Source organism: Dendrobates tinctorius, unplaced genomic scaffold, assembly GCF_039654945.1.
Source record: "Dendrobates tinctorius isolate UK_male_01 unplaced genomic scaffold, ASM3965494v1 ptg000183l, whole genome shotgun sequence".
Classification (NCBI taxonomy): Eukaryota; Metazoa; Chordata; class Amphibia; order Anura; family Dendrobatidae; genus Dendrobates; species Dendrobates tinctorius.
In genome coordinates this window covers 5957743-5983248 of record NW_027361850.1, presented here as the reverse complement: position 1 = coordinate 5983248, position 25506 = coordinate 5957743, and the positions used below count along the sequence as shown (strand labels likewise).

Genomic DNA, 25506 nt, shown 5'->3' with positions numbered 1-25506 from the left:
CCAGAACTTGGAGGTAAACTGAACCCCTCGGTCAGACACAATGCGTCGAGGTAGACCATGAAGCCTGAAGACTTGATGAATGAAGATTTTGGCCAGCTCTGGCGCTGAGGGAAGGCCCGGCAGAGGGATGAAGTGAGCCATCTTGGAAAAACGATCCACCACCACCAGGATGACTGTGCAGCCCGCAGAGCAGGGTAGATCGGTGATGAAATCCATGGCGATGTTCTCCCAAGGAACCGTAGGGACAGGCAACGGAAGCAACAAGCCGGACGGAGATCTCCGTGGCACCTTGTTTTTTGCACAGGATGGACAAGAAGCCACAAAGTCGAGTACATCTTGGCGATGTGAGGGCCACCAGTAGTGACGTTTGATAAGGTCAAGAGTCTTCTTAGTTCCGGCATGGCCGGCCAGTTTGGAGGAGTGCCCCCATAGAAGAACCTTTTGCTTGAGATTCTCTGGCACAAGCGTCTTGCCAGGCGGAGGAGTAAGCCAGTTCACTGGAGCCACGGTGATGATCCTAGTGGGATCAATGATATGTGACGGTTCCTCCGTGGATTCGTGTGGTTGGAAGACCCTGGACAGGGCGTCGGCTTTGGAATTCTTGTTGCCGGGACGGAATCGGAGCTCGAAATCAAATCGGGCAAAAAATAAAGACCATCTGGCCTGGCGAGGGTTTAGTCTCTGGGCAGACTGGAGATAGGCCAGATTCTTGTGGTCCGAGAAGATGACAAAAGGATGGACAGCTCCTTCCAGGAGGTGGCGCCATTCCTCCAAGGCCAACTTGATGGCCAAAAGTTCCCGGTCACCGATCGAGTAGTTACACTCGGATGGAGAAAAGGCCTTCGAGAAGAAGCCACAAGGGTGCAGGCGACCGGAGACGGTTCTCTGGGACAACACCGCCCCGGCACCAGTTGAGGAAGCGTCCACCTCGAGTACAAAAGGTCGATCGCTCTCAGGGCGATGCAGGACCGGAGCCGTGGAGAAAGCCCGTTTTAGGGTCAGAAAGGCCTGCTCTGCCTCAGGAGACCAATCCTTGGAAGTAGACCCTTTACGGGTGAGCACAGAAATGGGTCTTGTGATCGCGGAGAAGTGGGAGACAAATTGCCGGTAATAGTTGGCGAACCCGAGGAATCGTTGTATCGCCTTTAATCCGACGGGGCGAGGCCATTTGAGGATGGCAGACAACTTCTCGGGGTCCATCCTTAGACCAGCGTCGGAGATAATGTATCCCAGAAATGGCAGAGAGGTCTGTTCGAAGAGACATTTCTCGATCTTTGCATACAGACGGTTCTCCCGAAGCCGCTGAAGCACCAGGCGGACACTCTTTCTGTGGGACGAGAGGTCCGGCGAGAAGACGAGGATGTCGTCTAAGTACACGACCACACAGGAGTACAAGAGATCCCGGAAGATCTCGTTGACGAACTCTTGAAAGACTGCAGGAGCATTGCAAAGACCGAAGGGCATAACCAGGTACTCGTAATGGCCATCTCGAGTGTTGAAAGCGGTCTTCCACTCGTCACCTGCACGGATACGGACCAGATTGTAGGCTCCTCTGAGGTCCAGCTTGGTAAAGACCCGAGCCCCTCTGAGACGGTCGAACAGTTCTGGAATGAGTGGAAGAGGGTACCTGTTCTTGATGGTAATCTCATTCAAGCCCCTATAGTCGATGCATGGCCGAAGAGTCCCGTCCTTCTTTTTGACGAAGAAGAACCCGGCTCCTGCGGGCGAAGAGGATTTCCGTATAAAGCCTTTGGCGAGGTTCTCTCGGACGTACTCAGACATGGCGGTGGTCTCCACGGGAGACAGAGGGTAGATTCTTCCCCTTGGGGGGGTTGAACCAGAAACAAGTTCAATTGGGCAGTCAAACGGCCGGTGTGGAGGGAGGACCTCCGCTTCCTTCTTATCAAAAACATCGGCGTAGGAGCTGTAAGCTGGAGGAAGACCCGGGAGGTCTGGAGGTGACCGTGGAGCGGCCGCCAGGCGGACAGGAATCAGACAGCGAGCTTGGCACGGGTGCCCCCAGCGGAGTATCTCCCCAGAAGACCAGTCGAGAACAGGCTGATGAGTCCTTAACCATGGAAGACCGAGTAGAATGGCGTGAGAGAGCTTAGGTAAAACGTAAAAGGCTATCTTCTCTCGATGTAAGGCTCCGATTTGCAATTCCACCTCTTCAGTGACTAAGGTGACGGACACCTGTAGCGGTTTGCCATCCACGGTGGCAATCTGAATTGGGTTAGGTAGAGTGACTACAGGAATTCGGTATTTGTCTACCTCCTCCGGCCGAATGAAGTTACCCGCTGAGCCCGAATCCACGTAGGCCACCTCGGAACCACGCCTCCCTCCTGAAACCAAAAGCACAGAAATCGTAAGGGGTTGAGAGGAATCATCATCATCACCTAGGAAGGCCTCTCTTACCTGACCTAGGTGGAGTCGTTTCCCTGTCTCTTAGGACCGGTGCGGATATAGTGTGACGAATGACCGCAATAGAGGCACAGACCTTGTGCCCGTCTCTCTCTCTGATGTAACTTGGCCAACCTGAGATGATCTATCTGCATGGGCTCACCCGAAGAGAGGGAAGAAGATCCGACTGAACGTGAGCTGGCCGACTGAGTGAAAGGAGAAACTGACCTGGAGGAGCGCCTGTCTCTCACTGACTCCCGAGCGCGCTCCAGGAAGCGCAGGTCAATGCGGGTAGCCAGCGAGATAAGGTCCTCTAAGGTGGACGGGGTATCTCGACCTGCGAGTTCATCCTTTATTTTACTAGAAAGACCGCGCCAGAATGCCCCCACCAAAGCTGCGTTATTCCAGCCGAGCTCGGAGGAAATAGTGCGAAAGCGAATAGCGTACTGTCCGACCGTGAGAGAGCCCTGGTGTAAGTTAAAGAGTGACTCAGTGAGAGAGGCTAACCGGCCCGGCTCATCGAAAACCTTACGAAACGTATCCAGGAAAACCGGGAGACTCGAAACGACCGGGTCGTCACGTTCCCAGAGCGGGTTTACCCAAGAAAGGGCCTCTCCCTCCAGATGGGACATGATGAAGGCCACTTTGGCCCGGTCCGAGGGGTATTGCTGCGGCAGCCATTCAAAGTGGAGACTACACTGATTTAAGAACCCCCTACAGAGCTTGGGATCCCCAGTGAAACGAGGCGGCTTGGCGAGGCGGGGCGTCGGAGGAGCAGTAGACGCAGGGGGAGGTGTCGGCACTGCAGCGGCAGCCTGGAGGGCCGACAAGCGACTATCAAAGGAGGCCATGTAGGACAAAATGTGGGTTTGAGTATCTTGCTGCTGACCCAGCTCCTGTTGGAGACTGGCCAGCTGAGTGGCATTTCCAGGATCGGCCACCTGTAAGGCCGACAAACGGGTGTCCATCGACTTCATGATTGACATAATGCGCCCCTGATTCTCCCGTAGGAATAGCAACTCTTTCTGGGTAGCAGCCGTAGTACCGGCGGAGTCCATGGCCTGATCGTACTGTTAGCACGGGTGGTCAGGAGCGGGAACTCCGAGAGTGGACCCTCTGGACCGTGGCACCGAGGGGCCCCGGGCGAGCTACCAGGTGGAACCGACCCCTATACAGGGACCGTTAGGAGCAGGCCCAGGGGTTCGAGTACCACGGTAGCCGGTACCGAGAGGGGCGGCTCAGGATGGACCGGAGTAAGACTGAGACTGGAGTTGGACGGCAGGAGCACTGAAGACAGGACTGGAGTAGGACGGCAGGAACACAAGGCAGGGCTGGAGTAGGACGACAGGAACACTGAAGGCAGGAGTGGAGTAGGTCGGCAGGAACACAAGGCAGGACTGGAGTAGGACGACAGGAACACTGAAGGCAGGAGTGGAGTAGGTCGGCAGGAACACAAGGCAGGACTGGAGTAGGTCGGCAGGAACACAAGGCAGGACTGGAGAAGGTCGGCAGGAACACAAGGCAGGACTGGAGAAGGTCGGCAGGAACACAAGGCAGGACTGGAGAAGGTCGGCAGGAACACAAGGCAGGACTGGAGAAGGTCGGCAGGAACACAGGTAGCGGGACTGAGAAGCTGCTGTGAGGAGCAGCCGAGACAGGAACTGCAGCAGCAGTGTGTGCACGAAGGAGCGAGGCCAGAGTGTCAGGAAACACAACGATCAGGCGCCTCCCTCAGGGGGAAGCGGCCTGATATGGTCCCGTCTGGTCAGCCATTGGTCCACAGGTGCTTCCGGGTTAGGGCACAGCCGGAGCATAAGAAGCAGGAAGGAGGCGCGGCCGCGGCCTATGGCGCATGCGCATAGCATGCAGGGAAGGCATCGGTCGCGGACCTGTCTCAGGTGACCGCCGCGGCCGTCGGGTGGAGAGAGGCTGCGGCGTGGGAGCGGAGGGCGACTGCGGCGTGGGAGCGGAGGTCGGGTGAGTATGGCGGAGCGGTGTAACACCCTCATTTCCGTCTATCGGCCTAGCCGATCGCTGCGCTCTGCAAACGACTTTCGACTAACCTCTGCACTAATCCGTACCTCCCACTCCCGACTCCAAGACTTCTCCCATGCTGCTCCTATCCTCTGGAATACTCTACCCCAAGAAATTAGGACTAACCACAATTTGCATAGTTTTAGGCGCTCCCTCAAAACACATTTGCTCAGAGTGGCTTATCACGTTCACTAATCAAAGTCATTCTATGTGTAAGTGTGCGTGTGTAGCCCATTCACTATATCCATCCATCCTTCACTCCCTCAAGATGGCTGGACCTTCATTGTAAATATACAATTGTAAATACATACCTGTACTTTGTATCTCCCTCACCTCATTGTAGATTGTAAGCTCTCACGAGCAGGGTCATCTTATTTCGTTTTATTTTGCTTTAATTATTGTATTGTTAACGTTGTTACTTATGGCTTGTGTTTTGAAACAGTTAAACTGTAAAGTGCTGAGGAATATGTTGGCGCTATATAAATAAAGATTATTATTATTAATCTTTGGGCAACCCCAAAACAGGTGAAAGAGATTTCCTTGTTGGCCACAATACCTCCAACAAAGAGGTGAATGTTCTTGATTTATGTGCGATAGTCTAATAGGGGTGAAATACCACCTAGTCAGAATCTTGAAAAACGATTCATGAAGAGTCATTGAAATAGTAGACTTGTAGGTGGATCTAATGGTGCTGTCCCAATGTTCAACCCCAATTGCCAAATTTAAACCAGACTCCCACCTCCTCATGTATGCATTACTTGAGCTAGCCAGATCATCGTTGAAATAATTATATACGTTTTTTAACCCCTTTATACCCAAGAGTGGTTTGCACGTTCATGACCGGGCCAATTTTTACAATTCTGACCACTGTCCCTTTATGAGGTAATAACTCTGAAACGCTTCCATGGATCCCACTGATTCTGACATTGTTTTCTCGTGACATATTGTACTTTATGTTAGTGGTAAAATTTCATTAAAATAACTTGCGTTTATTTGTGAAAAAAACGGAAATTTGGCGAAAATTGTTAAAATTTCGCAATTTTCCAACTTTGAATTTTTATGCCCTTAAATCACAGAGATATGGCACACAAAAAACTTAATAAGTAACATTTCACATATGTTTACTTTACATAAGCACAATTTTGGAACCAAGTTTATAATGGTTAAAAGTTGACCAGCGATTTCTCATTTTTACAGCACCATTTTATTTTTACGGACCACATCCCATTTGAAGTAACTTTGAGGGGTCTATATGATAGAAAATACCCAAAAGTGACACCATTCTAAAACTGCACCCCTCAAGGTGCTCAAAACCACAGTCAAGAAGTTAATTAACCCTTCAGGTGCTTCACAGTAATTTTTTGAATGTTAAAAAAAAAATGAACATTTAACTTTTTTTTCACAAAAAAATTACTTCAGGTCCAATTTTTTTTTTATTTTACCAAGGGTAACAGGAGAAATTGGACTGCAAAAGTTATTGTGCAATTTCTCCTGAGTACGCTGATACCTGATATGTGGGGGAGAACCACTGTTTCGGCGCATGGCAGAGCGCAGAAGGGAAGGAGCGCCGTTTGACTTTTTTAATGCAAAATTGGCTGGAATTCAGATCAGACGCCATGTCACGTTTGGAGAGCACCTGATGTGCCTAAACAGTGGAAATCCCCCCACAAGTGACCCCATTTTGGAAACTAGACCCCCCAAGGAACTTATCTAGATATGTGGTGAGAACTTTGAACCCACAAGGGCTTCACAGAAGTTTATAACGTACAGCGGTACAATTAAAAAATCATATTTTTTCCACAAAAATGATCTTTTCACCCCCAATTTTTATTTTCCCACGGGTAACAGGACCCTAAAAGTTATTGTGCAATTTGTCCTGAGTATGCTGATACCCCATATGTGGGGGTAAACGACTATTTGGGCGCATGGCAGAGCTCGGAAGGGAAGCAGCGCCATTTGACTTTTTTGGCTGTAATTGAGATCAAACACCATGTCGCGCTTGGAAAGCCTCTGATGTGCCAAAACAGTGGAAACCCCCCCACAAATGGCACCATATTGGAAACTAGACCCCCCAAAGAACTTATCTAGATGTGTGGTGAGAACTTTGAACCCCCCAAGTGCTTCACAGAAGTTTATAATGCCCGGGCGTGAAAATAAAAAAAAATCATATTTTTTCCACAAACATGATCTTTTAGTCCTCAATTTTTTTTATTTTCCCAAGGGTAACAGGAGAAATTGGACCCCAAAAGTTGTTGTCCAATTTGTCCTGAGTACGCTGATACCCCATATGTGGGAGAAAACTACCGTATGGGCAAACGTCAGGGCTCGGAAGGGAAGTAGTGACGTTTGGGAATGCAGACTTTGATGGAATGGTCTGCGGGTGTCATGTTGCCTTTGGAGAGCCCCTGATGTACCTAAACAGTGGAAACCCCCCACAAGTGTCCCCATTTTGGAAATTAGACCCCCTAACGAACTTATCTAAAGTAGATGTGTGGTGAGCACTTTGAACCCCCAAGTGCTTCACAGAAGTTTATAACGCCCGGGCGTGAAAATAAAAAAATCATATTTTTTTTTCCACAAAGATGATATTTTCTCTTTCCCCCATGACGGCACCACAGAAAGAGAGGGATCCGCCCTCAGGGACAGGAAACCTACAGATGAAAAAGGCGGTACCTCTCTCCCACATCAGTTGGTTTCCTGTCCCTGACGGGGAACCTACAGCACGTACCTGACAAGTCATCGCAGGATTCCGGGGACCGATCCAGACCGGTGATAGGCAGCGGGGCTCCCTTCCTCGGCTGGGTCGAGGCCTCGAACAGGCTCCCCCCCCCCCCCCCCCCCCCGAAGCACCACCACCGGGGTCGGCGGGCCTTGAGGGTGAGTGGAGAGAGGCAGTGAAGAAATCTGGAAGTCTGCCGATCCCAAAATGGAAAAAAAAAAAAAAAGAGGGGCTACCTCCTGCAGTATAGCGACGGCGGTCACTACAGGAGAGCCCCGTCGAACCGCAAGGCAGCATGTGCAGGTGGCGGCAGTTACCGGGGGTACAGGTCAGAGCCTGCCATACCGTGGAGCAGGGGAGGCGGCGGTGACCTCCGGGAGCCGTGAAGCAGGCAGGCCGGCAGTGCAGGCAAGGGCGGCGGTGGCCACCAGCTACGAGTACAGCGCCGGGAGTGCGCAGGAGACCGGCGCCGAGCGCGCAATACGCTGGTAGGACGGGCGCGCGCGCGCCATTACAGCTCCCTTAATGAAGGGAGGCACGGTGCACTGCTGGGTAGTATTGCGGGGCACACGCGAGGCTTCCGGTGGGGCGCGGGACTTCCGGCGTGGAGCAGGGATCCCTGGGTAGGGGGCGGCGGCGCGAAATGTAAAAAAAAAAAAAATTTTGGCGGGGGGTAAAAAAAAGAGGCTTTAAAAAGCACGCTGAAAGAGAAGGAAGCGGTCACCATGAGTGGGAAACCGCAGAGGGAGAAGGAGACACGGCAGCGGTCCCCGAAGCAGGGACCACAGCAAACGCAGGAATCGCACCAGCACCTACAGCGCCTATGTGACTCTTCCCAGCAGCGCAGCAGCAGCGGTCATGCAGGATCGCGGTGCAGCCAAAGCTCCACCATGGCAGCACAGCCAGAAGTGGACTCAGCAGTGGAGATAATCCCTACGCTCGAGACGGTATCGTTAGTTCCACAGGAGGGTGAGTGATCTCCGTGAATGCCCGCTCGCTAATTTGCGACTATTAATTTTTCTTTTTCAGGGGCGTAAATGCACTACCAAATCTAAACACATGGTATGTGCTATATGCACGGAGGAGCTACCCCCTGCGTGGGAGAAAAAGCTCTGTGCGGCTTGCATAGAACAAACAATACAGGAGGAATCCCCGAGGTTTGCTTTAGACCTCAAAACGTTAATAAAAACCCAGGTCGAAGACGCCCTTAAGGGTGCTAGAACCTCAATGAAGAAACGCCCGTCCAGGTATAGGTCCCCAGAGTCGAGCGTCGGTGAGTCGGGAAGTGAACTATCCGACTCAAGTGATTCATCATCCTCCCAGTCCTCTTCATCATCCTCAGAAGGGGGATGCAGCTGCTTTCCCATTGAGGATACGGACGCCCTAGTAAAAGCTGTGAGGACAACTATGGGTCTGGTAGACGAACGCCCCAAGAAAACTGCCCAAGATATAATGTTCGGAGGACTAGAGCAAAAAAAACGGAGGGCTTTCCCGATTAATGAGAAAATCCATTCCCTCATCAAGCGAGAGTGGAAAAAGCCGGACAAAAAAGTCCTCCTAACACCAAAGAGAAAATACCCCTTTGACGACCCGGCCTGCTCCTTATGGAGCAAAGCACCTAAATTAGATGTAGCGGTCGCTAAAGCTTCTAAATAATTTACCCTGCCCTTCGAAGACATGGGCACCCTGAAGGACCCAATGGATAAGAAAGCTGAAACTTTCTTAAAAAACACTTGGGAAGCAGCAGGAGAGGGGCTAAAGCCAGCCATAGCAGCCACATGTACAGCACGTGCCCTGATGGTCTGGCTGGACCATTTAGATTCTCAGATAAAGGGGAAAGTCCCGAGAGAAACGATACAGAGATCAGTTTCGGTAATGAAGGGAGGAGCAGCGTTTCTGGCGGATGCGTCAGTAGACTCAACCAGACTGGCAGCCAGGACAGCGGCCTTCTCAAATGCCGCAAGACGCGCCTTATGGCTGAAATGCTGGCCGGGTGATTTGCAGACAAAAGCCAAGTTGTGCGCAATCCCGTGTGAGGGGGAGTTCTTATTTGGCCCAACACTGGACGACATCTTAGATAAGGCCGGGGACAAGAAGAAATCCTTTCCCGGGTTCCCCAGCCAGTCATACAAACGTCCTTTTCGGAACAGAAGGTTTATGCGGCGGAAGCCCCCAAAAGAGAACAAAGAAGGATGGTAGGATAGAAGGAACAAGAATAAAGGATTTATGTTTAACAACCCCCCCGACAACAAGAAGCCACAATGAAGGTACTCCCCGGGTTGGGGGAAGATTATCCTACTTTCTTCAGGCCTGGGAAAAAATATCCGCGAGTTCATGGATACTAGATATAATAAAAGAAGGTCTGAGGCTAAAATTCATCACCCTCCCAAACGATTCTTCTGTGATAACGCCCCAAAGGACATCACACGAGCAGCTAGCTCTACAACAAGAAATAACGAATCTACGAGAGAAAAACGTGTTACAAGAAGTCCCCTACCAAGACAGGGGCAAAGGCTTCTACTCCCCTCTCTTCCTTCGCAAGAAGCCAGACGGATCGTACAGGGCAATCATAAATCTAAAAAGGCTGAACAAATTCTTAGAAATTCAGCACTTCAAAATGGAGACAATAAAATCTTGTATAAAAATGCTTCCCCCAGCTTGCTTCATGGCCGTATTAGACTTAAGAGACGCATATTACCATGTGTCTATTCACAGAGACCACAGGAAATACCTCAGGGTGGCGGTGACAATCCAGGGGGAGATAAAACATTATCAGTTCAGAGCCCTCCCCTTTGGGCTAGCCATTGCTCCAAGGGTATTTACAAAGGTAATGTCGGAGGTAATGGCCCACATAAGAGAGCAAAACATTCTGATAGTCCCATACCTGGACGATCTCTTAATAATAGGGGTCACCTTTCACCACTGCAAACAACAATTGGACATGGTCATGAGGTCTCTACTAAGTCTAGGGTGGATGCTGAACTTGCCCAAGTCCAGGCTCGTACCAAGTCAGGTGCAAGAGTACTTGGGGATAACACTGGACTAAATCGAACAGAAATGTTATCTTCCGCAGGCGAAGGTGCAAAAAATGACAAAATGGCGTCACAAATGATAGCCTCCCCGAACACTACCCTGAGAAAGGCAATGTCACTAGTGGGGTCGATGACAGCCTGCATGCCAGCAGTTCAGTGGGCACAGAGCCACACTCGAAACTTACAGTGGGAAATATTAGACGCAGACGTTTCCCTGCACGGGAATTTAGACATGCAATTAAACATCTCACCAGAGACAATACATTCCTTAACATGGTGGACAGTTCCGGCCAACCTAGCCAAGGGGGTTCCTTGGGCATTGCCTGCGACAAAGATCCTAACTATGGACGCAAGCCCCTGGGGATGGGGTGCACATCTAGACAACCAGGTGGCACAAGGGCCCTGGGACCAGGGAAGAGAGTCCGCTTCCTCAAATATGAAGGAGCTGCTGGCAGTAAAACTAGCTCTCATTCATTTTCTAGATTCTCTTTGTTCCCATCACACAAGGGTTTTTTCAGACAACCAGGTAGTGGTAGCATATCTAAACCACCAGGGGGGCACCAGATCTCGTCTACTGATGGAGGTAACAAAGTCCATCTTCCACCTGGCAGAACACAATCTAGAATCCCTGACAGCTCTTCACATAAAGGGTACAGAAAATCGAACGGCAGATTTTTTAAGCAGGACACGTCTAAAACAGGGGGAGTGGGAACTAAACCAGTTAGTCTTCAACCAGATTGTGAAACTCTGGGGCCAGCCAGAAATAGACTTATTTGGGAACAGCCAGAATCGGAAGTTGGAAACCTTCTGCTCAATCGATCCCCGGGGGGCCCAGTAGCTCTAGACGCTTTCACGATACCCTGGGATTATCATCTGGCCTACGCCTTCCCCCCAATATCTCTCATCCCCCTAGTACTCAGGAAAATACGGGGAGACAAGGCGACGGTAGTGGTAATAGCGCCCTTCTGGCCACGGAGAATATTGTTCTCCTGGCTGAGAAGGATGTCCGTAACGGATCCCTGGGTTCTTCAGAAACCCCAGACCTGCTACCCAGGGACCGGTGTATCACCCCCACATAAAAAACCTACACATGACAGCTTGGCTTTTGTGAGGGAGCTCCTAAGTAACAAGGGCTTCTCGTCAAACTTGGTAACGATGCTACTACAAAGCAGAAAGCCAGTAACCACTAAATCATATGGCAAAGTGTGGAAGAAATTCATGTCAGTGTCAGGCTCCGACCCAACGGGCGAAATCCCTGTAGACAAGATTCTGGAATTCCTACAGAGGGGGTTGGAACAAGGGTTAGCTACCAGCACCTTAAAAGTACAGGTGGCGGCCTTGGGAGCTTTGTATAACTATGACCTAGCCAAAAATAGATGGGTTTTGAGATTCATTAGAGCCTCAAGTAGATCTAGGCTGATCCCCCTATCCCCCTACGCACCCCCCCCCGGGATCTAAACCTAGTGCTAAATGCACTAACCAGATCTCCCCTCGTACCCCTAGCGGAGGTTACCTTAAAAATATTGTCCCTTAAGACCTCCCTCCTCGTAGCATTAACTTCTGGCCGCTGCATTAGTGATATACAAGCCTTGTCTGCCCTCTCACCCTTCACGCAAGTTCTGGATGATAGGGTAATTCTTAGAACCGACCCAGCATATCTCACCAAGGTGTCTTCTCAGTTTCATAGGACCCAGGAAATCTCCCTACCCTCCTTCTGTACTAATCCCAAAAACAAAACAGAAGAGGTATTACACAGTTTAGACGTAAAAAGATGCCTGGTCCAATATTTGACAACCACGAGGGAGTTTAGGAAGGATAGGGCTCTGTTTGTCTGTTTTCAGGGTCCTCGAAAGGGTCAAAAAGCATCGAATGCCACACTGGCGAGGTGGATAAGAGAGGCCATCACCCTATCCTACTCCTCCTGCGGGGCGGCCATCCCGGAGGACGTAAGGGCCCATTCAACCAGGGCAGTGGCATCATCCTGGGTGGAGAAAGCCGGCGCTTCGATAGACCAGATATGTAGAGCTGCCACTTGGTCTTCCCCCTCTACATTTTTCAGACATTACCGTCTAGACTTGACCTCCTCTTCAGATCTCACCTTTGGGAAAAGGGTTCTGGAGGCGGTGGTCCCTCCCTAGATGTACAATCTTTGTAATTCTCTCCGTGGTGCCGTCATGGGGGAAAAAGAAAATCGTAGCTACTTACCGATAACGGTATTTCTCTGATCCCATGACGGCACCCGTACATCCCCTCCCTTTCACACACACAGGTGTGCACATTAGAGTGAGTTAGTTAGCTTTAACCCCTTCACAACCCATGACGCCTACGTAGGCGTCATGAGAAGTCGTGCCCAAACGAGCAATGACGCCCCCGTAGGCGTCATGTTGTAAATAGCGTTCCTGCAGGTCGGGTGACCGGGGTCATTGGAATGTCACCCAACCCGCAGATACAGCACAACATGCAGTTAAGCCCAGGGGGGGTGGCTTTGCACCCACGTGGTTAGGATCGCTCTGATTGGCTGTTAAAAGTGAAACAGCCAATCAGAGCGATAGTAATATTTCATCAATGAAAATTGATGAAATATTACAATCCAGCCATGGCCGATGCTGCAGTAGCATCGGACATGGCTGGAGCCACCGATTCGACCCGCCCCACCGGCGATCGCCCACCCGCCACTGAATGACAGCGGCGATCTGCCGCCGCTGTCATCATCTGCCCCCCCTCCCATTCCCTCCGCTCCCCGCCAGCTTCCGATCCCCCCCTCACCCCCCCGGTACCTTCTGAGTCCCCCTGTTGCTTCCGGTAACCCGCGGGTCCGGCTCGTGGGCGCCACCATCTTGGAAAATGGCGGGCGCATGCGCAGTGCGCCCACCCGCATCTGCCGGCTGCAGATTCCATTCTTTCATTTTGATCACTCTCACAGTGATCAAAATGAAATAAAAAGTAAATAAACCCCCCGATTATCACCCCCATAGGTAGGCACAACTAATAAAATAAAGAAAATATTTTTATTTTTATTTTTCCGTTAGGGTTAGGGTTGGAAAGAGGGTTAGGGATAGGGTTGGAAAGAGGGATAGGGTTGGAAAGAGGGTTAGGGTTGCAAAGAGGATTAGGGTTGCAAAGAGGGTTAGGGTTACAAAGAGGGTTAGGGTTGGAATTAGGGTTAGGGTTGGGGTGGAATTAGGGTTAGGGTGGAATTAGGGTTAGGGTTTGAATTAGGGTTAGGTTTGGAATTAGGGTTAGAATTAGGGTTAGGGTTGGAATTAGGGTTAGGGTTGGAATTAGGGTTAGGGTTGTGGTTAGGTTTATGGTTAGGGTTGGGATTAGGGTTAGGGGTATGCTGGGGTTAGGGTTGTGGTTAGGGTTGGGGTTAGGGATGTGTTGGGGTTAGGGCTGTGGTTAGGGGTGTGTTGGGGTTAGGGATGAAGTTATAATTGATGGGTTTCCACTGTTTAGGCACATCAGGGGGTCTCCAAACGCGACATGGTGCAACCATTGATTCCAGCCAATTTTGCATTCAAAAAGTCCAACGGTGCTCCCTCCCTTCCAAGCCCCGACGTGTGGCCAAACAGTGGTTTACCCCAACATATGGGGTATCAGCGTACTCAGGAAAAATTGCACAACAACTTTTGGGGACTAATTTCTCCTGTTACCCTTGGGAAAAAAAAATTGGGGGCTAAAAAATTATTTTTGTGGAAAAAAAATGATTTTTTCATTTTCACGTCTCTGCATTATAACCTTCTGTGAAGCACTTGGGGGTTCAAAGTGCTCACAACACATCTACATAAGTTCCTTGGAAGGTCTAGTTTCCAAAATGGGGTCACTTGTGGGGGGTTTCCACTGTTTAGGCACATCAGGGGCTCTGCAAACGTAATGACGACCGCAGACTATTCCATCAAAGTCTGCATTTCAAAACGTCACTACTTCCATTCCGAGCCCTGACGTGTGCCCAAACAATGGTTCCCCCCCCACATATGGGGTACCAGCGTACTCAGGACAAACTAGACAACAACCTTTGGGGTCCAATTTCTCCTGTTACCCTTGTGAAAATAAAAAATTGCGAGCTAAAAAATCATTTTTTGAGGAAAAAAATGATTTTTTATTTTCATGGCTCTGCGTTATAATCTTCTGTGAAGTACTTGGAGGTTCAAGGTGCTCACCACACATCTAGGCAAGTTCCTTATGGGGTCTAGTTTCCAAAATGGGGTCACTTGTGGGGGGTTTCCACAGTTTAGGTACATCAGGGGCTCTGCAAATGTAACATGATGCCCGCAGACCATTCCATCAAAGTCAGCATTTCAAAATGACACTACTTCACTTCCGAGCCCTGACGTGTGCCCAAACAGTGGTCATCCCCCACATATGGGGTATCAGCGTACTCAGGACAAACTGGAGAACAACTTTTGGGGTCCAATTTATCCTGTTACCCATGTGAAAAAAAAATTGCGGGCTAAAAATCATTTTTTCTTTTGAGGGAAAAAAAATGATTTTTTATGTTCACGGCTCTGCGTTATAAACTTCTGTGAAGCACCTTGGGGTTCAAAGTGCTCACTATGCATCTAGATAAGTTCCTTAGGGAGTCTAGTTTCCAAAATGGGGTCATTTGTGGGGGAGCTCCAAAGTTTAGGCACACAGGGGATCTCCAATTACGACATGGTGTCCGCTAACGATTGGAGCTAATTTTAATTTCAAAAAGTCAAATGGCGCTCTTTCCCTTCTGAGCCCTGCCGTGCACCCAAACAGTAGTTCCCCCCCACATATGGGGTACCAGCCTACTCAGGACAAACTGGACAACAACTTTTGTGGTCCTATTTCTCCTGTTACCCTTGTGAAAATAAAAAATAGCGTGCTAAAAAATCATTTTTGAGGAAAAAAAATGATTTTTTATTTTCACTTCTCTACGTTATAAACTTTTGTGAAGCACTTGGGGGTTCAAAGTGCTCACTACACATCAAGATAAGTTCCTTAAGGGGTCTAGTTTCCAAAATGGTGTCACTTGTGGGGGAGCTCCAATGTTTAGGTACACAGGGGCTCTCCAAACGAGACATGGTGTCCAATAAGGATTGGAGCTAATTTTCCATTCAAAAAGTCAAATGGTACTCCTTCCCTTCCGGACCCTGCCATGCGCCCAAACAGTGGTTTATGACCACATATGAGGTATTGGTGTGCTCAGGAGAAATTGCCCAACAAATTTTAGGATCCATTTTTCCTGTTGCCCATGTGAAAATGAAAAAACTGAGGCTAAAAGATAATTTTTGTGAAAAAAAGTCCTTTTTTTTTACGGATCAATTTGTGAAGCACTATGCATCTAGATAAGTTCCTTGGGGGGTCTAGTTTCCAAAATGGGGTCACTTGTGGGGAAGCTCCAGTGTTTAGGCACACAGCGACTCTCCAAACGTGACATGGCAAGCGCTAAATATTCCAGCATATTTTCCATTCAAAAAGTCAAATGTGCTCCTTCCCTTCTGAGCCCTGCCGTGCGCCGAAACAGTGGTTTATGACCACATATGAGGTATCGGTGTACTCAGGAGAAATTTCCCAACAAATTTTAGGATCCATTTTATCCTGTTGCCCATGTGAAAATGAAAAAAATGATGCTAAAAGAAAATTTGTGTTGGAAAAATTAAAATGTCCATTTTTTCCTTCCACGTTGCTTTAGTTCCTGTGAAGCACCTGAAGGGTTAATAATCTTCTAGAATGTAGTTTTGAGTAGCTTGAGGGGTGCAGTTTTTAGAATGGTGTAACTTTTGGGTATTTTCTGCTGCATAGACCCCTCAAAGCGACTTCAAATGAGAGGTGGTCCCTAAAAAAAATGGTTTTGTAAATTTTGTTGTAAAAATGAGAAATCGCTTGTCAACTTTTAACCCTTATTACTTCCTAACAAAAGAAAAATTTGTTTCCAAAATTGTGCAGATGTAAAGTAGACATGTGGGAAATGTTATTTAGTAACTATTTTGTGTCACATAGCTCTCTAGTTTAACAGAATAAAAATTCAAAATTTGAAAATTGCGAAATTTTCAAAATTTTCACCAAATTTCTGATTTTTTCACAAATAAATGCAAAAATTATTGACCTAAATTTACCACTAACATAAAGCCCAATGTGTCACAAAAAAACAATCTCAGAATCGCTAGGATGCGTTGAAGCGTTCCAGAGTTATTACCTCATAAAGGGACACTGGTCAGAATTGCAAAAAATGGCCAGGTCATTAAGGTCAAAATAGGCTGGGTCATGAAGGGGTTAATACTAAGCCACACTGTGCCTCTATTAAGCTTAAGTTCAGTAATTTGATTCATTTTGGATTTTTTATAACCATTTGAGTTGCAGCTGAAAGTTCTGTGTAATGCTCTGTAAACCCACTGATGTGGGAGAGAGGTACTGCCTTTTTCATCTTTAGGTTTCCTGTCCCTGAGGGTGGATCTCTCTCCGTGGTGCCGTCATGGGATCAGAGAAATACCATTATCGGTAAGTAACTACGATTTTTGCCCCCAATTTTTTATTTTCCTAAGGGTAATAGAAGGAATTGGACCCCAAAAGTTGTTTTGCAATTTGTCCTGAGTAGGCTGATACCCCATATGTGGGGGTAAAACACTGTTTGGGCGATTAGCAGAGCTTGGAAGGGAAGGAGCACCGTTTGACTTTTTCAAGGCAGAATTGGCTGGAATTGAGATCAGACACCATGTTGCGTTTGGAGAGCACGCGATGTGCCCAAACAGTGGAAACCCCCCAATTCTAACTCCAAACCTAACCCCAACACACCCCTAACCCTAACCCTAGCTATAACCCTAACCCTAATGGGAAAATGGAAATAAATACATTTTTTTAATTTTATTATTTTTCGCTAACTAAGGGGGTGATAAAGAGGGGTTTGATTTACTATTTATGGCGGATTTTTATGTTTGGCAGCTGTCATACGCTAAAAGGCGCTTTTTATTGTAAAATAGTTTTTGCATCACCACATTTTGAAAGCTATAATTTTTCCAGATTTTGACCCACTGAGTCATGTGAGGTCTTATTTTTGTGGGACGAGTTGAAGTTTTTATTGGTACCATTTTCGGGCACGTGACATTTTTTGATCGCTTTTTATTCTGATTTTTGGGACGCAGAATGAACAAAAACCAGCATTTCAAGAATTTCTTTTGGGGGGATGCATTTACACCGTTCCGCATGCAGTAAAATTGTCAGTACGATTACAGCGATACCTCATTTATGTCTTTTTTTATATTTTGGCGCTTTTATGCAATAAAAACAATTTTATATAAAAAATAATTATTTTTGCATCGCTTTATTCTGCGAGCTATAACTTTTTTATTTTTTCACTGATGACGCTGTATGGCAGCTCATTTTTTGTGGGGCAAGATGACGTTTTCAGCAGTACCATGTTTATTTATATCCGTCTTTTTGATCGCGCGTTATTGCACTTTTTGTTCGGCGGTATGATAATAAAGCATTATTTTTTGCTTTGTTTTTTATTTTTTAAGGGGTTCGCTAAAGGGGTTAACTAATGGGACAGTTTTATAGGGCGGGTCACTACGGACGCGGCGATACTAAATATGAGTACTTTTAATGTTTTGGGTTTTTTTATTTCCAAAAAATGAATTTATTAGGGAATATTTTTTTTTAAATTTATTTAGCTATTTTTTTTTTTTATAAATTATTTTAAAAAATTTTTTTTTTTTTTTAAGTTTATTATACTGTCCCAGGGAGGACATAACTGACATGTGACAGATCGCTGATCTGTCACATCACAGATCACTGTGACAGATCAGCGATCTGTCACAAGTAGTGCTGGAGGCTTCCTCATGCCGGAGCTTTGCAGGCATGAGGAAGCCGGCTCCCTGCAGGCCCCCGAAGGTCCCTGCCGCCATTTTGGATCCGGGGACCTGCAGGGAAGGAGGCCCACAGAGCAGCGCAGCACATCGCGCTGCTTCGGGGGTCTCAGGGAAGCATGGAGGGAGCCCCCTCCCTGCCGATGCTTCCCTAAACCCCCGGTACTCTGCGATCGTGTTTGATCGCAGTGTGCCAGGGGTTAACGTGTCGGGGGCGGTCCGTGACACAGTTGACCACTGCCTACTGCTACAGATTCTTTCTTCCCTTGGCATCAAAGACCTTGCCCTGTCCTGGATTTCCTCATACCTTTCTGACCGCACATTCAGCGTTTCCCACTCCCACACAACCTTCTCATCCCACCCCCTCTCTGTTACAGTCCCCCAAGGCTCTGTCCTGGGGCCCCTACTTTTTTCCATCTATACTCTTGGCCTAGGACAACTCATAAATTCCCATGGCTTCCAGTACCACCTGTATGCAGATGACACTCAGATCTACCTCGCTGGCCCAGATGTCACCTCTCTGCTGTCCAGAATCCCGGAGTGTCTATCAGCCATATTCTCCTTTTGCACCTCTCGCTTCCTAAAACTCAACGTAGACAAAACTGAACTCATTATCTTTCCTCCATCTCACATATCTTCCCTACCCGATCTATCTATTATGGTAAACGGCATCACGCTCTCTCCCGCACCTGAAATACGCTGCCTCTGAGTAACTCTCGACTCTGCCCTGTCCAGCAAACCACACGTCCAATCTCTTGCCACCTCCTGTCGCTTCCAACTCAAAAATATTTCCAGAATCCGTCCCTTCCTCAGTCCTCAATCTACTAAAACTCTTGCACATGCCCTCATCATCTCCCGCCTTGACTACTGCAACACTCTCCTCTGTGGCTTCCCTGCTAACTCTCTTGCACCACTCCAGTCTGTCCTCAATTCTGCTGCCCGACTAATCCACTTCTCTCCTCGCTATGTCCCTGTCTTCCCCCTCTGCAAATCCCTCCATTGGCTCCCAATTCCCCAACGAATCCAGTTCAAACTACTAACACTGACCTACAAAGCCATCCACAACCTGTCCCCTCCCTATATCTCTGAACTAATTTCCCAATATCTTCCCTCACGTAATCTTCGATCCTCCCAAGACCACCTACTCTCCTCCACACTTATTCGTTCCTCACACAACCGCCTCCAAGATTTCTCCCGGATATCCCCTATCCTCTGGAATGCCATGCCTCAACACGTCCGATTATCCACCACCCTCAGATCCTTCAAACGGAACCTGGAAACCCATCTTTTCAGGAAAGCTTACAGCCTGCAGTGACCATTCTGCCGCCTCACCACCGCCTGAGCTGCCGCCTCATCACCACCAGAGCTGCTGCACCTCCGACCTTCTGTCTCTTCCCCACTATCCCGAAGAGTGTAAGTCCGCAAGGACAGGGTCCCCTCCCCTCTGTACCAGTCTGTCATTGTAAATTTGTTTACTGTTAACGATATCTATAACTTTGTATGTAACCCCCCTTCTCATGTACAGCACCATGGAATTAAGATCATCCTTTAATCGTCCCACCATGGGGAAATTCAGAACATTACAGTAGCAAGGCAGGAACAAGTACAGATACAGATGCATAAAGGCATTACATTGACAGTAGGTAGGTACATAAACGGGGAAAAAAAAAATGTAACCTGACTGTCACAACTTTGGATCTATCAGTTCTCTGTTTGGGTCGTTCTCCGTTTTGGACAGTGCTGGTTATACAGCCTAACTGCAGCAGGAAGGAAGGACTTTCGATAGCGCTCCCTCTCACATTTAGGATGAAGTAGCCAGTCACTGACAGTACTGCACATCTTTGTCACGGTCTCATGCATGGGATGGGAATCATTCTGCACCATGTAGCTCACCTTGGCCAGGATCCTCCTGTCGCCTACTTCCTGAACTGGGTCAAGGGGGCATCCCAGGACAGAGCTGGCCCTTCTAATCAGTTTGTCCAGCCTATTCCTATCCCTGGTTGATATGCCACTACCCCAGCACGCCACACCAAAGAAGATGACTGATGCCACAACAGAGTTGAAGAAGGATGCAAGGAGTGCCCCTCTAACTCCGAAGGCTCTCAGCCTTCTGAGCAGATAAAGCCTGCTTTGGCTCTTCCTGTACACTGCATCCAAGTGATGGGCCCAGTCAAGCTTATTATTGAGGATCACACCAAGGTACTTATAGGTGTCGACTATCTCAATGTCATTTCCCTGAATGTTCACCACTACTGGTGGATTTTTGCCCTTGCGAAAGTCCACCACCAATTCCTTGGTCTTCCCGGAATTAATCCTAAGGTGGTTCCTCTGACACCACTCTACAAAAGCTTGGTTAGTGTCTCTGTACTCTCTTTCATCACCTCCTGTGATGAGGCCTACTATTGCAGAGTCATCAGAATACTTCTGCAAGTAGCAGCTAGATGAGTTGCACCTAAAATCCGCAGTGTACAGTGTGAAGAGAAAAGGGGCAAGAACTGTACCTTGAGGTGCCCCTGTATTGCAGATCACCGTGTCTGACACACTGTCCCGAACCTTTACAAACTGAGGTCGGTTCGTGAGGTAGTTAAGGATCCAGGTGGAGAGTTGGAGGTCCACACCAACAAGGCCCAGCTTGTCTCTCAGTAGACCTGGCTGTATGGTGTTAAAGGCACTAGAGAAATCGAAGAACATTATTCTCACAGTGTTCCCAGGTTTCTCCAGGTGAGAGAGAGGCGCTATATAAATAAATAATAATAGGGACGGGTGTCAGCTGTGATAATCAGCTGACACCTGGCCGCGATCAGCGGCGCTCACACCGTGTCAGGATGTCAGGAAAGGGTTAAACGCCAGCATATTTTTCTAGTTATTAAAAATACAATTGCCTTTTGGTGGAAGAAACCCGACCCACCATTATTTTCTGAAATTCTGGATAAGATCCATCAGCACAGCTCCATAGAAAAGAGATTCGCAATTGTAAATGACGGAATAAGCAAATACTCCAACAAATAGAAGGTTTGGAATACTAAATTTTGGAACGCTTAATCATATTTGGTCTGGTTTGAATTCGCTAGCTTGACTTCAAATATATACATTGTGTACGCGGTTGCGGTAATTTAATTTTGTATATTCATGTACTAGTAAGGTATGGTCAAATAGACTTGTTCTCTATTTTTTTTATCCGCTTAACCCTTTTCCCTTGGTTTCCCTTTATTATTCCCTTTCTTTCCTTTTCCTTCCCTCCCCTGTTCCTATCCCGTTATTTTACTAAAAATCCAATAAAATATTTGAAAAGAAAAAAAAAAAAAGTTACTTTTGGGATATTACTAGCACTTGTTTTGCCATCCAGCTTGTCCTAATGCAAGAGGATTGTGAACACCACAGCAGGTTTTTTTTTATACTTGTCAGACATGTAGAGAAGCTGATTTTTGTAATTCTGTGCAGTGGTCTCTTGATTTTTGCCAGAGCTGTATATATGTATATAGAAACATCTGGGCATGTCAACAGAAGATGGACAGATTTCCATCTGTTGTCTGTGGCTATATGCTGACATGGTTAATTACCATGTCAGGAGATAGCCACAGTGCTAGGATAAAAGGATCAAAGGGATTCTTTGTTCTGGCTGCAGCTACTGCCTGAAGGGGTCCTGGTGCCAGCACTGATATAATTATATCAGTGCGGGTGCCCAAAACTTCAAAGTGCCCTGCCATCATGCCGGGGAGCGAGCAGGGACATGCGTGTCGGGATTGTGCATCGCAATAGCGCTCGCACCCTGCCAACATGCGGACTGGGGGCGTAGCCATACAGGAGCACGCCCCGCCAGATTTAAATATCTGGCGGCAGCGCTCGCTCTCTTTCTCCTTGGACACCATGATGAGCAGACAAAGTATCTTCCCTTTTTCTCAACTAAAATGTTGCTTTCACCCCATGTTTTCAATTTTCAAAAGAGATAATAGAAGAAAATTGTTTACAATTTGTTACGTAATTTCTCCTGAGTATGCCAATAGGGCGGTCGAACACTATTCTTGAGGCACAGTTCAAAGCTCAAAAGTGAAATAGCACCATATTGGAGTTCAGATGTTGCTGGAATGGTTAGAGGGTGCCATGTCACATTGGCAGAGTCCCTGAGGCGCCAGAACAGCAAAACCCTTTTATTACACCCCTCATTTAATTCATCTAGGAGTGCATTAAGCATGTTGACGTCACAGGTGCCCCACAAAATGTTAGGGTAACTTCACACTATGCAATTTTTCAGCGTTTTTTTTTTCTTTTTTTTTTTTTCAGCAAAACCTGATCTCTTGGCAGGAAAGAATCTGCAGAAAAAAAAGCGTGTTTTTCTTGATTCTTTTGCTGCGATTTTGGCATGCTAGATTTGTCTCTTGAGCATTATGATAAAGTTTAGTGTTGAAAAAAAAGTCCTATTCTATAGAATCAGGTTTTGGCACAAAAAGCACAGCAAAACCTGACACCTGCATTTTTGGTGTGTTTTTTCACCACCTAATCATTTCAATGGGTGAAAAACGCTGAAAGAAGAGACATGCTCCATTGTGCAAGAAACCATGCAAAGCACAAAATCCTGATGACAAAAAACCAAGGGGTGTGCATGAGATTTCTGAAATCTCATAGACTTTGCTGGAACTGTAAAACACAGCTGAATATTTGCTTAAAAACTCATAAACAAAACGATAGTGTGAACTTAGCCTTATTACTATTGGGTGGTCATGAAAGAATAATTATATTTTTCCACTAAAACATTGTTTTAGCCCCAAGTTTTAATTTTTTTATAAGGGCTAAAGGAAAAAATGGACTGCACAGATTGTTGTGCTATTTCTTCTCAGTGCACCAACATGCTACATGTAATCAGGAACTACTTTTCAGGCACAGTGGAAAGCACAGAAATGAAGAAGCCCATATTGTAGTGCAGATTTTACTGTTAGGCCGGAGTCACACTACAGCGAGATACGGCCAAGTCTCGCAGGTTAAAACCAAGCTCTGGCACCGGCACTCCGGAGCGGATCGTGCAGCTCCATGTATTGCTGTGCGGCTGCACGCTCCGCTACAGAGTGCCGGCGCCAGAGCTTGGTTTGATTCTGTGTGTGATTCCGGCCTTATGGTTTCCTTGTACCATGACCTTGAAGAGCCCTTGAGGTCAGAACAGCAGAAGCCCCCATAAGTGACCCCATTTTACAAACTACATCTTTCAGTGAATTCATCTAAGGGTTCAGTGAGCATAGTCACACTACAGGTAAGTCAGAGAATTTGATACCATTGGGCAGTGAATAAAAAACAATTACATTTTTACCACAAAAAAAATGTTTTGGCCCCAGATTTTTCATTTTCACAAGGTGAAATGGGTAAAAATGGCACTAAAATTTGTCAACAAATTCTCCTGAATGTGGCAACACCCCATATTTTGCTGCACAGTACTTGGGAGGGATGGAGCACTCGTGACTCTTGGATACCAAATTTTCGAACAATAGTTTGTGGACTCCATATACTGAGCCCCTAAGTGCCAGAAGAGCATAATCCCCCAAGTGACCCCATTCTAGAAATTACACCCCTCTGGGAATTTATCTCCAGGTGTAATGGCCATTGTGACCCCATGGGTGTTTTCCAGACGTTGGACGTTGCTGAGTGAAAATTGCAAATCTGCCATTGTAGTGCCCAGTGTGTTGTAGTGCCACGTGCGTTGCAGTGCCCAGTACACTGTAGTGTCCATATATTGTGCCATAAATTAAGCTGGCTCTCATAGCTACAGAAATGCCAAATGTGGATGCTTAATGTGGTTTAGGCACACTGATGCTGTGAAGGGATAGGAGAATGTGTATTTGGGAGCGCAGAATAAAGTAGATATCTTTTGCACTTTTCCAGAGCCTTTTTACTACCAGTAACGTGGAAGCCCCCTATTTTTCCATTGACAGATGAAGGATCTTGTTTTTTTTGCGGATTAAGTTAAAACTTTTATTTGGAACATTTTAAGTAACATTTTGGATCAGATTTATCCTGTGCTCTACGCTGAGTAGTTACATTGGGGTTTCCATCTATATCTCTGAATGATATGGTTCAGATGAAGCCCTTGAGGTATCCATTCACTATATTGAAGCAGCAGAGTTACGCTGGAATCAGTCTGGCCTGTGTTCAGCAGTGTCTGTTTCCTAGGTGCACAAAACTGCGTGTTTTTATGCAGGCTTAAAAAGATGGACATTGGCCAGATATAGTCCATATTATCTCCATCTACCTCATTATAGGGAATCTTCCATCTTGGGTTCCATTTAAATCACGTATTTAAGAGATTTACACGAAAACCCAGGTGTAAGCTCTCAGCGTAAAGCGCAGGATAAATGTGAGCTGAGCCTTACTGTGATCATTGGGAGGCAGAATAAACGAAAACAATTGTTTGTTTTTATTATGTCGTTCACCGTGTGGTTGTCTATCAATCACTGTAAGTAATTTAGGGAATCCTATCAAGTTTAACATAAAAATCCCTGACAAATAATAAGGCGACACTCTAAATAATATGATACCAAAACTCCAAACAAACCCCTCTAATAAGAGATAAGGCCTACTTAAAAGGGGAAATATTGATTTAATTTAACTCTATATTATTGTGTAAAGTGTCACCTAATTATTTTTAAGTGTGGTTTTGTGATGTGTCCTCCATTTTTAAATGCATATCCAATAAAAAGAGAACGCCATTCACCGTGTCGTAAAGGTGATAGCGCAGCTTTATTCTTCGGGTCACTATGATTACAGCAATTACGTTGTGGGGGGTGCAGATCTGGTAGGAATGGCAGCCCTCTCTTGTAGCTTTCTAAATGCTGGGATCGCTATTGATCGTGGCACTTAGGGGGTTAAACAGCTATGGGTGGTACAATCTCCATGACGTAACTGTATGCCATTTTGCGGGAATCCAAATGTCATGATTTACAGTTAAGTTAAATGGGTTAATGTTCATCTTTAACCCCTTAATGACAGCCAATACGTCTTTTTACTGACCTGAGATATAAGAGAATATCATCCCCCTACAGGTGACAATCCAGCAGCTGTCGGCTGTACACTATAGCTGACAACTTGCTGTATCACAAACGATCAGTGTTGGCGCCGTCCATATCTGTTTAACCTCTTAATTGCTGCTGTCAAAAGTGACTACATCAAATAAATGGTTAATAGATTGTGGGGCCTTCTGCTTTAATCTAATTGACACACCGAGATCACGATTGTGTGGTCCTGATGTTTGCCATAGCAGTTCATGGCCAAATAGCGGCCTTAGAGTCTCCCGATTGTAGCGATCAGTTCAGAAGTTAGCGACATTTAGGTGGTAAACAAACACTTTTCCATTCCTGCTACTCCTCTTTGCATTAATTCCTGAAAATCACCTGAAGGGTTAATAAACTATCTGACAGAAGTTTTCAATATGTTGGGGGGTGCTGTTTTTAAAATGGTATCACATTTGGGGTTTTCCAATATATAGGACCCCCAAAGTCACTTGAAACCT

General features: G+C 46.9%; 1 protein-coding gene across 6 annotated transcripts in view; it reads left to right on the top strand.

The window, feature by feature from the left end:
* LOC141055030 (coiled-coil domain-containing protein 28B-like) overlaps positions 1-25506 on the top strand; it is a 118023-nt gene that overhangs the window by 60408 nt on the left and 32109 nt on the right. The window contains exons 2-3 of one of the 6 annotated variants that reach the window (XM_073551961.1): positions 16583-16650; positions 19540-19657. The exons of 3 other annotated variants lie outside the window; for them this stretch is intronic. The gene's annotated coding sequence lies outside the window, so the exon portion shown is untranslated. The remainder of the gene's footprint in view (positions 1-16582; positions 16651-19539; positions 19658-25506) is intronic. 2 more of the 6 variants (XM_073551962.1, XM_073551960.1) reach the window with 2 other exon arrangements.